Here is a 16,653-nt window from a genome sequence, read left to right on the forward strand (position 1 = left end):
AAACTATTCCGTATTGTTTCAGATGTACACCAAACTCGTAACTCAAATATTCGCCTCCACGATCAGATCGTAGAAACTTTATTTTCTTGTTACGATGATTTTCAACTTCACTCTGAAATTCTTTGAACTTTTCAAACGTTTCAGACTTATGTTTCATTAAGTAGATATACCCATATCTGCTTAAGTCATCTGTGAAGGTGAGAAAATAATGATATCCGCCACGAGCCTCAATATTCATCGGACCACATATATTTGTATGTATGATTTCCAACAAATCTGTTGCTCTCTCCATAGTACCGGAGAATGGCGTTTTAGTCATCTTGCCCATGAGGCACGGTTCGCAAGTACCAAGTGATTCATAATCAAGTGGTTCCAAAAGTCCATCAGTATGGAGTTTCTTCATGCGCTTTACACCGATATGACCTAAACGGCAGTGCCACAAATAAGTTGCACTATCATTATCAACTCTGCATCTTTTGGCTTCAACATTATGAATATGTGTGTCACTACTATCGAGATTCAGTAAGAATAGACCATTCTTCAAGGGTGCATGACCATAAAAGATATTACTCATATAAATAGAACAACCATTATTCTCTGATTTAAATGAATAACCGTCTCGCATAAAACAAGATCCAGATATAATGTTCGTGCTTAACGCTGGCACCAAATAACAATTATTTAGGTCTAATATTAATCCTGAAGGTAGATGTAGAGGTAGCGCGCCGACCGCGATCACATCGACTTTGGAACCGTTTCCCACGCGCATCGTCACCTCGTCCTTAGCCAATCTTCGCTTAATCCGTAGTCCCTGTTTCGAGTTGCAAATATTAGCAACAGAACCAGTATCAAATACCCAGGTGCTACTGCAAGCATTAGTAAGGTACACATCAATAACATGTATATCACATATACCTTTGTTCACCTTGCCATCCTTCTTATCCGCGAAATACTTGGGGCAGTTCCGCTTCCAGTGACCAGTCTGCTTGCAGTAGAAGCACTCAGTTTCAGGCTTAGGTCCAGACTTGGGTTTCTTCTCTCGAGCAGCAACTTGCTTGATGTTCTTCTTGAAGTTCCCCTTCTTCTTCCCTTTGCCCTTTTTCTTGAAACTAGTGGTCTTGTTGACCATCAACACTTGATGCTCCTTCTTGATTTCTACCTCCGCAGCTTTCAGCATTGCGAAGAGCTCGGGAATAGTCTTATTCATCCCTTGCATATTATAGTTCATCACGAAGCTCCTGTAGCTTGGTGGAAGTGATTGGAGAATTCTGTCAATGACGCTATCATCCGGAAGATTAACTCCCAGTTGAATCAAGTGATTACAATACCCAGACATCTTGAGTATATGCTCACTGACAGAACTGTTCTCCTCCATCTTGCAGCTATAGAACTTATTGGAGACTTCATATCTCTCAATCCGGGCATTTGATTGAAATATTAACTTCAACTCCTGGAACATCTCATATGCCCCATGACATTCAAAACGTCGTTGAAGTCCCGGTTCTAAGCCGTAAAGCATGGCACATTGAACTATCGAGTAGTCATCAGCTTTGCTCTACCAGACGTTCATAACATCTGGTGTTGCTCCAGCAGCAGGCCTGGCACCCAGCGGTGCTTCCAGGACGTAATTCTTCTATGCAGCAATGAGGATAATCCTCAAGTTACGGACCCAGTCCGTGTAATTGCTACCATCATCTTTCAACTTTGCTTTCTCAAGGAACGCATTAAAATTCAACGAAACAACAGCACGGGCCATCTATCTACAATCAAACATACATAAGCAAGATACTATCAGGTACTAAGTTCATGATAAATTTAGGTTCAATTAATCATATTACTTAAAGAACTCCCACTTAGATAGACATCTCTCTAATCCTCTAAGTGATTACGTGATCCAAGTCAACTAAACCATGTCCGATCATCACGTGAGATGGAGTAGTTTCGTTGGTGAACATCACTATGTTGATCATATCTACTATATGATTCACGCTCGACCTTTCGGTCTCCGTGTTCCGAGGCCATATCTGTATATGCTTGGCTCGTCAAGTATAACCTGAGTATTCCGCGTGTGCAACTGTTTTGCACCCGTTGTATTTGAACGTAGAGCCTATCACACCCGATCATCACGTGGTGTCTCAGCACGAAGAACTTTCTCAACGGTGCATACTCAGGGAGAACACTTCTTGATAATTAGTGAGAGATCATCTTATAATGCTACCGTCAATCAAAGCAAGATAACATGCATAAAAGATAAACATCACATGCAATCAATATAAGTGATATGATATGGCCATCATCATCTTATGCCTTTGATCTCCATCTCCAAAGCATCGTTATGATCTCCATCGTCACCGGTGCGACACCTTGATCTCCATCGCAGCATCATTGTCGTCTTGCCAATCTTATGCTTCCACGACTATCGCTACCGCTTAGTGATAAAGTAAAGCATTACAACGCGATTGCATTGCATACAATAAAGCGACAACCGTATGGCTCCTCCCAGTTGCCGATAACTCGGTTACAAAACATGATCATCTCATACAATAAAATTTAGCATCATGTCTTGACCATATCACATCACAACATGCCCTACAAAAACAAGTTAGACGTCCTCTACTTTGTTGTTGCAAGTTTTGCGTGGCTGCTACGGGCTTAAGCAAGAACCAATCTTACCTACGCATCAAAACCACAACGATAGTTTGTCAAGTTGGTGCTGTTTTAACCTTCGCAAGGACCGGGCGTAGCCACACTCGGTTCAACTAAAGTTGGAGAAACTGTCACCCGCTAGCCACCTTTGTGCAAAGCACGTCGGGAGAACCGGTCTCGCGTAAGCGTACGCGTAATGTCGGTCCGGGCCGCTTCGTCCAACAATACCGCCGAACCAAAGTATGACATGCTGGTAAGCAATATGACTTATATCGCCCACAACTCACTTGTGTTCTACTCGTGCATATAACATCAACACATAAAACCTAGGCTCGGATGCCACTGTTGGGTTTCGTAGTAATTTCAAAAAAAATCCTACGCACACGCAAGATCATGGTGATGCATAGCAACGAGAGGGGGAGAGTGTGATCTACGTACCCTTGTAGATCGACAACGGAAGCATTAACTCGGTTGATGTAGTCGTACGTCTCCACGGCCCGACCGATCAAGCACCGAAACTACGGCACCTCCGAGTTCTAGCACACGTTCAGCTCGATGACGATCCCCGGACTCCGATCCAGCAAAGTGTCGGGGAAGAGTTCCGTCAGCACGACGGCGTGGTGACGATCTTGATGTACTACCGTCGCAGGGCTTCACCTAAGCACCGCTACAATATTATCGAGGACTATGGTGGAAGGGGGCACCGCACACGGCTAAGAATATGATCACGTGGATCAACTTGTGTCTCTAGGGGTGCCCCTTGCCTCCGTATATAAAGGCTCAAAGGGGGGGGGGCGGCCAAGAGGAGGCGCGCCAGGAGGAGTCCTACTCCCTCCGGGAGTAGGACTCCCCCCCTTTTCTAGTTGGAATAGGATTCGCGGAGGGGGAAAAGAGGAGAGAGAGAGGAGAGAGAGAGGAGGAAGGGGGGTCGGCCCCTTCTCCTTGTCCTATTCGGACCAAGGGGGGGGGGAGGGGCGCGCGGCCCATATCTGGCCACCTCTCCTCTCTTCCACTAAGGCCCACTAAGGCCCATATACCTCCCGGGGGGTTCCGGTAACCTCCCGGTACTCCGGTAAAATCCCGATTTCACCCGGAACACTTCCGATATCCAAACATAGGCTTCCAATATATCAATCTTTATGTCTCGACCATTTCGAGACTCCTCGTCATGTCCGTGATCACATCTGGGACTCCAAACAAACTTCGGTACATCAAAATGCATAAACTCATAATATAACTATCATCGTAACCTTAAGCGTGCGGACCCTACGGGTTCGAGAACAATGTAGACATGACCATGACACGTCTCTGGTCAATAACCAATAGCGGAACCTGGATGCTCATATTGGCTCCTACATATTCTACGAAGATCTTTTATCGGTCAGACCGCATAACAACATACGTTGTTCCCTTTGTCATCGGTATGTTACTTGCCCGAGATTCGATCATCGGTATCCCATACCTAGTTCAATCTCGTTACCGGCAAGTCTCTTTACTCGTTCCGTAATACATCATCCCGCAACTAACTCATTAGTTGCAATGCTTGCAAGGCTTCAGTGATGTGCATTACCGAGAGGGCCCAGAGATACCTCTCCGACAATCGGAGTGACAAATCCTAATATCGAAATACGCCAACCCAACATGTATGTTTGGAGACACCTGTAGAGCTCCTTTATAATCACCCAGTTACGTTGTGACGTTTGGTAGCACACAAAGTGTTCCTCCAGCAAACGGGAGTTGCATAATCTCATAGTCATAGGAACATGTATAAGTCATGAAGAAAGCAATAGCAACATACTAAACGATTGGGTGCTAAGCTAATGGAATGGGTCATGTCAATCAGATCATTCAACTAATGATGTGATCCCGTTAATCAAATGACAACTCTTTGTCCATGGTTAGGAAACATAACCATCTTTGATTAACGAGCTAGTCAAGTAGAGGCATACTAGTGACACTTTGTTTGTCTATGTATTCACACATGTATTATGTTTTCGGTTAATACAATTCTAGCATGAATAATAAACATTTATCATGATATAAGGAAATAAATAATAACTTTATTATTGCCTCTAGGGCATATTTCCTTCAAGACAATGCTCAGCTTGAAGACAATTCCTCTAACAATGACAATGATCAGCAAGAGCAAAATCTTCGTCCTGTACATCCTCGTGTTGCAAATGAAGTGCAGATTGAGAGAATAATCGATAGCATCAATGCACCAGGTCCACTCACTCGTTCAAGGGCAACACAGCTAGCAAATTTCTGTGGGTACTTCGCATTCGTCTCAATAACAGAACCCAAGAAAGTAGAAGAAGCCTTCATGGAACCTGAATGAATTCAAGCTATGCAAGAAGAGTTTCAACAGTTTGAGCTGAATAATGTATGGGAACTGGTTAAGCGTCCTGATCCTCGGAAGCACAATATAATAGGCACCAAACGGATATATCGCAACAAGCAAGATGAGCATGGTCAAATTGTCAGAAACAAAGCTCGTCTCGTTGCTCAAGGATACACTCAAGTTGAAGGGATTGACTTCGATGAAACATTTGCTCCTGTGGCTCGACTTGAAGCCATACGCATACTGCTGGCCAATGCAAATCATCAAAACATACTTCCATATCAAATGGATGTGAAGAGCGCTTTTCTCAATGGCAAGATTGAAGAAGAAGTGTATGTTGCACAACCGCCTGGCTTTGAAGATCCAAAACATCCTGACATGGTATACAAGCTCAACAAGGCACTATATGGCCTCAAACAAGCTCATCGGGCTTGGTATGACACACTCAAAGACTTCCTGAAGAGCAAAGGCTTCAAATCTGGTTCCCTCGACCCCACTCTTTTCACGAAGACATATGATGGTGAACTGTTTGTGTGCCAAATATATGTGGATGACATTATCTTCGGCTGCACCAATCAGAAATATAGTGAAGAGTTTGGATATATGATGCAAGAGCAATATCAGATGTCCATGATGGGTGAGCTGAAGTTCTTCCTTGGTCTTCAAATACATCAGCAACGCAACGGCATCTTTATATCTCAAGAGAAGTATGTCAAAGATTGCATGAAGAAGTTTGGTATGCAAGACTGCAAAGGCTTCACGACACCGATGCCAGCCAAAGATCATCTGGGTCCCGACGATAATGGTAAAGAGTTCGATCAAAAGGTATACCGCTCCATAATTGGTTCTTTACTTTATCTATGTGCATCTAGGCCAGATATTATGCTTAGTGTTTGCATGTGTGCTCGATTCCAAGCGGCACCAAAGGAATCGCATCACTTAGCTGTGAAGCGAATTCTTCGATATTTGGCTTACACCCCAACTCTAGGATTATGGTATCCAAAGGGCTCAGAGTTTGATCTGGTTGGATTCTCGGATGCTGATTATGCTGGTGACAAGATGGATCGCAAGTCTACATCAGGCACATGTCATTTTCTGGGACGATCACTTGTATGTTGGTCTTCAAAGAAGCAGAACTGTGTATCTCTCTTCACTGCTGAATCTGAATACATTGCTGCTGGATCTTGCTGCGCTCAACTTCTGTGGATGAAGCAAATACTCAAAGACTATGGCATTCATCTAAAGCAAGTGCCACTCTACTGCGACAACGAAAGCGCCATCAAGATTGCCAACAACCCAGTTCAGCACTCGAAGACAAAGCACATTGAGATTCGTCATCACTTTCTCGAAGATCATGTTGTGAAGGAAGATATTGATATCATACACGTCAACATTGAAGAGCAATTGGCAGATATCTTCACCAAGCCCTTGGATGAGAAGAGATTTCGCAAGTTACGATGTGAGCTAAATATCTTGGAATCCTCAAATGTCCTGTGATCAAGCACACATCCTAACACTTATGCATATTGATGACTTAGATGTGCAACACACGAAGTAAAGTATATCTTCAATCAATGAAGACATACATTCTAAGTGTGAATACATTGATGAGGAATTTGACTTCGGAGCGCCACGATAATTGTGCGCCGTGTCCGGGTCTAATACTTCCTATACGGTGGGAACGCCACCACCAAATGCTCTGTTTGAAGTATTTCACTCATGGCGTTACATTTGCTATGTCTTCACATTTGGTTTGGCTTCAATCTCAACATGCCTTCATGATTATCTTCATTATGTTGATCATATATATATATACACTAGTGTTCTGTCCTCTACAACATTCACTTATAGCTATGTCTTCTTGTTGAATCTTTTGAACTAAGTGAATGTGATAGGACCCTAACCTCTCTATGCTTTCTATCTCAAACTCTATCTCTCCAAATCATATGCATTCTATTGAAACTGTCGAATGTCTTCTCTGCGTCCTTGTCAGCAGAAGATACAGAGACAAACATTAAGTCCGTTTTCAATGCTAATTCCTTCACCTGAAACCCGGAGAAGTGGGAACGACCATCCGACAATCCAGGCGTGCGTGGGAACGTGGAACAACCTCCGATATGCTGCATGATGGCCACGTGTTCCTCAGATGTGAATCGCTAGGGGCACCTGTGTAATAACACTGAGCTGTCCCTGTCCCTATAAATACACGCCTCACCTTAGTCATTATCCTTTCTTCCACTCTCGCACGTACCCTAGCTCCACCGCTAGCCCTCGATGACGCCGGCGACGAAGCGCTTAGCTGCCGCAACCTCTCCGACGCCGTCTTCACGCCGACCGCGGACATCGTCTTCTCCGCCGTCGCTGTAGGTGTCCTCCGTCGCCAAGTTAGGGCACGGACAATCAAACTGCTCGGCCTCCTCTTCCACTCCGTCTAGCAATTCTTCGTGTGGTAAATAAAACTTCCTTTTTACGGCCCCTTTGATCCTATAGATTCGTCACTTTCTACCACAAGCAGTTTCTATTCACACAAGTTGGATCTATTTCGTACTGCATCTCATAATATGCCTAGTATATTCACTTATGCTTCACAAAGTAGTTAGATTCCTCACTTGTACTGATCCGTGGATTCATACAAATCTGGAACCAACTCCTTATCTATGAGTGAATGTCTTCGCACGATGAGGTCAATGTCTTCTAAACTGATTTATCTTCAAAATCTTCTGAGAATGCATATGACCTCTTCCCCTTCCCCGCACCTTAATGCTGTCACAGGTACATGTCCGTGGGAGAATTCCTTGGTTCTCATAGTCTGCATTCATTTGCAGAATTCTTACAGCATCATATAAATTCTCCCGAAGCCAGTTCCTGTTTGTCTAGCAAGCGAAAGCCTTTGAAGCCTTTGAACGTATTGAAGCCATTCAGTTTAAAGTTCATGGCTGCAGAGAAATCAGCAAGGAAGGGTGGCAGAAAGTGTCGAGGAGAAACATCAAGAGATCTGCCCGATAACCTCTCAGAGCTGTACAAGACAGATCCTGAAGAGGACTGCAATCAGCGCAAGACACGAATCCAATGGATTCGACGATATTGGGCAGAACAGTGGTTCAAGTACAGGTTTGTGACAAAGGAATATGCTGAGAAGAATGCCATCAAGCGACCATGGGGAGACATCCTATACAGAAATCTTCAACCCAGGTCCAGAGATGAAGCCATTGAACAAGGCTTCTATCCCTGCATGGTCCGTGGACCACAGCCTGCGGATGCTGACCCATCGTCACTACTATGGTGTCGTGACGACAATCTTTTCAAGCGCAACTTCCAATTTGCCCAGAATTCGGCGAAGCAGAATCAGAAGTCATTGGGACTAGACTTCAACCCTGGTCCCTCTGCTCCCCGTGCCGATGGCACCCGCGAAGCTGAACCCAATCTTGTTGGGCCCTTCTACAACCTGGAAGGTCTCATCACTCATATCGTGGTTCAAGGGACAGCCGTGGATGAGCTTGCAGATGACACTGAATCTGATGAAGCGCTTGCAGCGCCGAAGCCAAAGAAACTGAAGCAGCCTAAAGCTTCAAAGCCTGCCTCAGCACCAAAAATCTCACGGGCGAAGCCACTGGCTACTGCACCTCCTAAAGACAGTGTGCAGTCTGAAGATCTGTCACGCATCTCCAAGCCCCAGAAAGTCAAGATGCCTCTGCCACACACCAGCCAAGAACTGACTGCTGCTGCTATTCTATGTAACGATGCCATTGATCTGTCCAGTGATGAAGATCTTGCAGATGACGCTCTTGAGCAACTGATCAAGAGCAAAGAAGAAGCAGAAATCTTCAACAATTTGCCTCTCTTTGACGTGGCAATCATCCACGACTTCATCGATGAGTGGTTTGACACGCCCAACCTCAGATTTGAAGATCTGCAACTTCCCATTGACCTCAGTGTTGCCTTCCATGGCGCCATTGCTTCAGAGTTAGCTATAGCCCAACGCATCGTTGAACTGAAGCAGAAGATTGACTTTAAGAAAGCTCAGTTCAAGAAGCATATGACCAAGCTCAGCATGCAAGAGGTCAAGAACTTCAAGATCATGCTGCACGAGCTCAAAGAAGCCTTTCTCAAGAAGCATGAAGAAGCTCAAGGTTCTCGTGAGCGCATGAAGAGCCTGACTGACAAGTGTGTGCAAGCCTACAATGAGGCTGAGAAGCGCAAGGCCCTTGGGCGTCCTGGCATCGACCCCAGGATGGCTGCAAAGCAGAAGAAGAAGAAGCCCGCTATGGCCGAACCCGACGCACCAAAGCAGGAAGCACATCCCATTGTCTTCCCAACCAGCATGACTGGCTCGAAGCCAAAAGCCAGGTCTACCGCTTCAGAACTAAAGAAGACGAGGACTGCTGAGGCTGAAGCCAGAAAGAGGAAACATCCTGAAGCCTCTGCTGCTGCTCCCTCCAAGAAAAAGCGGAAGACCAAGAAGGAAAGGGCTGCTCCCACAGAGCCCCTAGTTGTTGAACCTATCTCCATGGTTCTCCCTGCTGCTGAACATCAAGAGCGCCAACTGACTGTCCATGAGCCTGCTTTCATAGAGGCTCATGAAGCTGAAGACATTCCAGCAGCCGATCCCACCGCAGCTGAAGACATTGGTCACCATGACCATGTTGAATATGATGTAGTTCTTCCTCAGATCGAGCACCAACAGGTATCATCGCCTGTGCTTACACACAGCGAACTCATCAGCATTGGTCGTCCTCTGACGCCAACTGCTCAGGATGCATCATGGGCTGATCACCCACAACAACAAGAAGAAGATGACCTTGAGGCCCAGCCAACTCCATCTCCAAAGGCGTCGCCAGCGTTACGCAGGCTTCGCAAAGGACCAATGCCTCCAGTCTCCGAGTCTGAAGCTAAAGCTGCTGAAGACATTCCGGCTGCATCAGCCGATGACACCCAAGAAGAAGAACGTGTCCCCACTCCCCAACTACTGAAGAAGCTGTTCTCGAGGAGAACATGTCTGTGCCCGACCCTCCAGCTCATCAAGTGGAGGTAGAAAATCTTGAGGCTGCCACCACCGACACGAATGAAGACACTGACGTCGTCATGGCTGAAGCACATGTGGAGCCTTCACCAACCCATGAACCAGATGTCAGCGAAGACAATGATGCTACTGCTTCTATTCTTGCGCCTGTTGCTGGTATTTAGTTTGACTATCACATTGAGCATAGGCCTCAGGTACAGAAGCCAATGCCAAGGTTGCCCAGGTTTCCAGGTCCTGCATCAGCACCTGGATCCTTCAATGTCAACGGCTTCAAAGCAGACAACACCTTCTTCAATAGCTCTAAGAACCCCTACTCGAGGGAACGAATATCTTCTGATCGGTTCTGGAGCTATCCGCAGTGAAGCTATTACTCCTGCATTCTGTACAATCAAGGTCGCATCTTCCCACATATGCGCCTTGACACCGAAGCAATAGCTGGTCTGTCCTATTTGGAAGAAGCTCTAGACTGCTTCAAAGAGGTTGGATTGTTGCCTTTCGTCACCGACCAAGAGCACTGGAATGGAGAGTTGCTGCTCCAATTTTATGCCACACTTCACATACGTGGTTACAACAGAGATCCGAAGACTTGGGTCCTTGAGTGGATGACAGGAAATGTTCATCACGAAGCCAAAGCCTTTGATATCATTGAGCTCACTGGTCTGCCCACTCCTGGAGATCTCTATGAACCTGGATGTCAACTTCACAGTGAAGCTATGGAGAGCATCTTTCAGAAGTCTGAACCGAACATGAGTCAGATGCTCAGTATGATGAAGTCTTTGCCACAAGACGATGCATATCCTAAGGAGTTCCTTGTTGAAGACCTGGAGTATCTGCTAAGGACCATCTATCACATTTTAAGGTGAACTCTCTGGCCCATCAAAGGACATTCCCCATATGCAAAGCTGGAAGGTGCAATGAAGATTTTGGTCTTCTATATTCTTCACGGAAAATGCTTCAACGCACAAGACTTCTTCATCCGCCAACTTGCTGCTTCAGGATCTGATCTTTTTGTCTTGAAGTTCTACGCTCCATGGATAATGCAGCTGATCAAACTCCACTCAGCTATCTCATATCAGCCCTCTGCTCGCAATCATCGGATCTTTATGCCTGACGTGGATATGTCCGTTGAAGCCCTCTATCCAGAGCCTGCCAAGGAGCCTCTTAGTCTTCAGAATGCGGATCATCAAAGTTTCTCTCAAAACATTGAAGGAGTTGAAGCAGTCACTCGTGTTTATCCTCTGGCTGGCACTACACGCGCACCTCATCGTGTCCTCACTGAAGCCACTGAAAGCACTATTGCCCAACGGCCCAAGAAGCGATCTCGTGTTCTCAATGACCGAGAGCTTCTGGTTGCTCTTCATCAGAAACAAGATAGGCATCATGACTGGTTGAAGCGCCAAATGCACAACCTCTTGGTGGATGTCAACCGCATTCGCAACCTTGCCACCAAGAATGCTTTTGTTGCCCATGAAACTTGTCGGCGTACATGGAAAGGGCTGACACTTATGTGCTCTGAGGATGATCTTCAAGAGGATGGCTTCTCTAAACGTTTCAAGTTTGACTCCACACCTCCCCGAAGGGCTGTGCTGCGACGAACTCCCTCACTTAAAGACTCTGAGTTCTCTTCCTCTGCGGCAACTGTGAATGCCAGAGTGATCGAGGACGAAGACGATGCTACTTCACCGCCCCCTCCTTCAGCACGCGTCGACACTACCCCGAGCTTGTCTGCACCGCCTAACAACACCGACGACCTTGCTACTTCACCTACTCCTCATGGGAACGAGTAGATACTCTATGTCTTCAAACCTTTTTGGTCCTTACTAACAAAAGGGGGCGAAGCATATGAGTTTGATAGTCTTCAAGCGGGTCCGAATGGGCGGTTACTTCATGTTTTGCCTAGTGTTTACAACTCTCGTTTTGATACATTTGGTTCTTTGAGTTGTAACACTTAAACTCGATGGTCGTCTGCTACTTATTTGCTACTTTGTGATGTGATGATAAATTCCGCATGTGCGACGATAAATTCCGCACTTAGATCATTTTGCAGACCTCCATTTTCCATTATGCATGTCATTATCTTCACATACTTTTCATGCATGATGAATTGTCATCATAAGTTGAAGAGGATCTCCACAAGTACAACCTGCCATGTGCATTTGCATTCCAAAAGCAAATTACTTATATGCACATCTTCAGGGGGAGCCCTTACAACTTATGAAGACAATTCCTTATCCTTCACAATTTCACATATTATATTCCCCGTTGAAAACTTCAACTAGTTTGTCATCAATCACCAAAAATGGGGAGATTATAAGTGCATCTAGTGCCACCCCTAGTTGGTTTTGGAGTATTGACGACAAACCTAGTTGAGGGACTAATGTGTTTGTGAGAATTGCAGGATAACACAGGTAGAAGTCCCTCATTGATTCGGTTTTCCTACCAGAGATGACCCCTAAAAATGTATGAAGACATTGAAGTCAAAGGTGGTATGTGAAGACATTCACATTGAAGACTATGACAAGAGAATACATCGCATGAAGACTATGGAGCGCGAAGACTTAGATCTTTCGTAGTTCTTTTTCTTCTTTGTTGAGTCATAGGAACCACCGTACTGTTAAGTGGGGTCCAAGAGAACCAGTCAGAATGACTGAAGTGATGCTTAACCAAAATTCTATGTCTTCGAGTGAAGACTATGAGAGCGAATCTTGTCCAGAGTTGGACAAGTCAGCTTTTCTTGTAGCCCAAGTAAAGTTGCCGTGTGTGTTTGATATCTGACCGTTGGAATATGCGTCAGTTCCTTAGTGACTCAGGGTCATTTCGGACAAATCAGGTCGGGTTGCCTAGTGGCTATAAATAGCCCACCCCCTACAACCATAAACGGTTGGCTACTCAGAGTTAAAGTACGGCTGTTGTCGTTTGAAAGCAACCCACCTCGAAGCCTTTGAGAGAGAATTCCTTGCGAGGATAAAGTCCTAACCACCCAGAGCCAAAGAGTGTTAGGCATCACTTAAGTCGTCATGTCTGTGTGATCTGAAGACTTATTACACTTGAGGACTGTGAATCCTCCAGCCGGTTAGGCGTCGCGTTCTGAGCATCCAAGAGTCATTGTGGATCGCCGGTGAACGAAGTCTGTGAAGGTTTGGGAGTCTACCTTGAAGACTTACCAGAGTGATTGGGCGAGGTCTGCGTGACCTTAGCTCAAGGGGAATATGGTGAGGACTAAGGGTTCTGAGCTGCGTGTTCAGGACTGGGTGTCCGGGACTGTGTGTCCTCATGTTTAAATACCTAGCTGCCCTAACCAGACGTACAGTTGTCATAACAACTGGAACTGGTCCAACAAATCATTGTCTTCAACGAGTCACTGGTTTCATCCTTCCCTTCCCTTTACTTACTGTTGGTCCTTGTGAAGTCACTGCATGATTGCATTATCTTTTGTCTTCACTGGGTGACTGCTTGTTCTGATTGGCTTCACAATATCTTCCTACCTGATCCCTACTGCCTAGCTGCTCTTATTATTGTGCTTTCACTTCGTTGATTACCTGACTAAGGTTTGCCTAGTGTAGTCTACCTTCCGCTGCGTGGTAATAGGTTTACTTCTATCGTTTGTCTTCGAAACTTCCCTGTTTAGAAGACTTTCATAAAAATCGCCTATTCACCCCCCCCCTCTAGTCGATCACTAGCACTTTCACTTTATGATGCACCACCTTTGGCCCTGCCACAAGTGAGTATGTTTCTCCTTTTCTTTGTCGGGTTTATCATACATCCCTTGCTTGTAAAGTACGGATACCTAGGCTCGATGCTCACGGACGGTCGATGATGGACCTCACCATCCTGACCGAGTGACAGGTTGGACGTACAACTAGCAAGACATAGAAGCAATGGCATAGCAAAGTCGGTAATGACCGCGATAAGTGGAGGAAGGAGTTCTTTGTGAAGTCTATGCAGTCATAACAATACTGATGGAACACAACAAGCTAAGATGTAAGCTACTATTCAAGATGCCCAAACGGGACCCCCCCCACACCCACACACACCCACACACATTTATCTTCCACGCTTATCCCTTTGAAATTGTCTCATGTGCAAGGCCTCGCCCGGATCCCCTTTCTTCTCCCTAGACGTTGCCGACCGGAGTAGGAGCAGAGAGGTGATTGGGGGAGATTCCATATATATAGTACTAGGTCTAGGTCGTTTGTCTTCGAGACATTTGGCGTTATGCCAGCTTAGAGCGTGTCACCGCAATATTCAAGATTGTGTGATGGCTTGCGGTGCTCCGCGGCCACGAGATTGAAGGAGTTGGCTGATACAACAACGTTCCCCAAAAATAAGCTCACGTGCATACCTCATATGGAGGTTTTCCTTCTCATGTCTTGTTCCTGGGTCGCCATCAAGGTGTTGGGGACAGAGAAGGGAAGACGATGAGTTTATGCTCTAGTCGATTGGAGATTGATGTTACTTCTCCGATGTTTGTGGTGGAGCAACAACGCCCGCTTGTCAGTCGCATGTTGATTTCCATCGCCCCTCTGGCGAATATTCTGACCGAAGGAAGGTCTGGTGGATCTATGAGGCGACTCCTTTTCTTCCTCCCGACCACTATGCTTAAAGGGAGGCATTGCATCAATGTTGTAGAGGCCACTAATTCTATCTTCGGCAAGCTCGGTCATTGGAGATGCAGTAGTGGCAGTGCTGTAGTTCTAAGTAGTGTCATCCTGTGGCGGCAGGGCTGGATTTGCGCCAGAGCTGTGTTTTGGACTCGTTCGTATTTTTTCGTTCTCTGTTTAGGACACCCCCCCGGCATGCAAATGACATGGCCTGAGATGTTATTTTCTTTTCTTGTTTGAGCTTCGTACTATCACCAACGTTTTTCTTAGTGAAGCTCCCGGTCCAGAGAACTCATATACCATTCAAGAAAAAGGTGGTCATTTGATGCTAGTTGTTTGAAAGGATACAATTCAATGCACATTCACAACGTAGTCTTGTTGGGCATTATATATGCATTCGTTTTCTGCTATATCCTTACTTCGGATATTCATAAACACGTGTATAGTTCGATGTCTTAGCATGAGATAAAAATTATGATCAATTAAGATCTCACACATACTTCCACCATTCAAAAAATATATAAGGTATAGTTTTGTCTTGTAAAGTTCCTCCGTATTTGGTCAAATATGTAAAAATAAAATGTTAATATCTATGATATCATGTTTTATTCCAAAACTAACAAAACTACATTGATGTGGATGCAAATATATTTCAATGTTACTTTATCAAACTTCAAGAAGAGTGACTTAGGGCAAAATTATAATTTCAAAGTGAAGGTGTATATTTGTATACCTTTTTAGAGAGGCACATGTCCGGCCTTAAAATGCGGCCCTTATAAGTTCAGCAAATGTTCGAGGAACATAGAAAAAGAAAAAATAGATAGTACGACACATGGCCACGAGGACCAAGCATAGTGACACAGTGCCCGCAAAGCGACGAAGATAGATATACAACCACTCAAAGCGAGCGACGGGCGGGTAGGCGGCTCCCTAGTTGGCGATGTCCCTCCTCGTAGGTCGTTTTAACTCAATGCATCTTGCACGCAGCCTGGTGATAAGTTGATCCACCTGCGTCTGATCCTTGGGTATCGCCAACAACTTCCATAGCTGCAAAAGCACCACCAACTTGTACATCAAGTCCACCAAATGCGGAAGCAACTTTCCTTCTATAAGCGCTTTATTATGAGTTGTCTGTACCATCCAAGCTAGCGCGCCGAACTTCACCCAAACCAACATACGATCCTTCCCTCTTGATCCCTGGACAAGGCAATAGAAGCCATGAAACCAGACGGATTCCAACCACAACCAACAGCCTCCCTCAGCACACTCCATGCAATTCTAGCCACAATACATAAGAGAATGTGGTCGCAGTTTTAGTCAAGGCCACACCACACACATTTCCATCATCTGCCCCGTGCCTGATAAGACATAATAACCTAGTTACCACTCGATATCCGATTCTTGGCCACCTGCCAAAGAAATATGTTTTTTTTCAGAATCCAGTCCCGCCAAATTCCTTTCATACCACTCATTGGAAAATAAAAAACAATACTTAGCATATAAAACAACGTGTTGAATCTGCACCAGTTTTGCTAAAAGAAAATCATAATGATTTCCTAAAATGAGATAAGCATGATTTCCCTCAAAAGAAGATCACATGCAGAGACCATGCTTGCGTGGTTATTTTTGCAGCAATCAGGTCGTCGAGTTTTTGTAACAATACACTTGAGGCCGAGCTTGCTGCAATCCGGGAAGGAATCTACCTCGCCTTGAGCTGGACGGAGCTCAACTTCATGGTAAAAAATGATTGTGCTGAACCGATCTAGATGATCGAGAAGCCGAGAAAGGACCGGTCGATGCATGCACAATTGCACATCATGTTCTGGAGATTAGATCACTGTTGTCGGTTAGAAAAGGTTAAGCGTGAAGGTAATGTAGCCGGTCATAGCATTGCCTCTCCGGGTACATTGCAAGAGCGAATCAACCTGTGGAGTTGGTTAGGTGGACAGTGGTATCCCCAACCCACTAAGGTTTAAATCCTGGTGCTTGCATTATTCTTGGATTTATTTCAGGATTTCCGACGATGCGCTTTCAGTGGGAGGAGA

This window comes from Triticum aestivum, chromosome 1A, assembly GCF_018294505.1.
Source record: "Triticum aestivum cultivar Chinese Spring chromosome 1A, IWGSC CS RefSeq v2.1, whole genome shotgun sequence".
In the NCBI taxonomy this organism is placed as follows: domain Eukaryota; kingdom Viridiplantae; phylum Streptophyta; class Magnoliopsida; order Poales; family Poaceae; genus Triticum; species Triticum aestivum.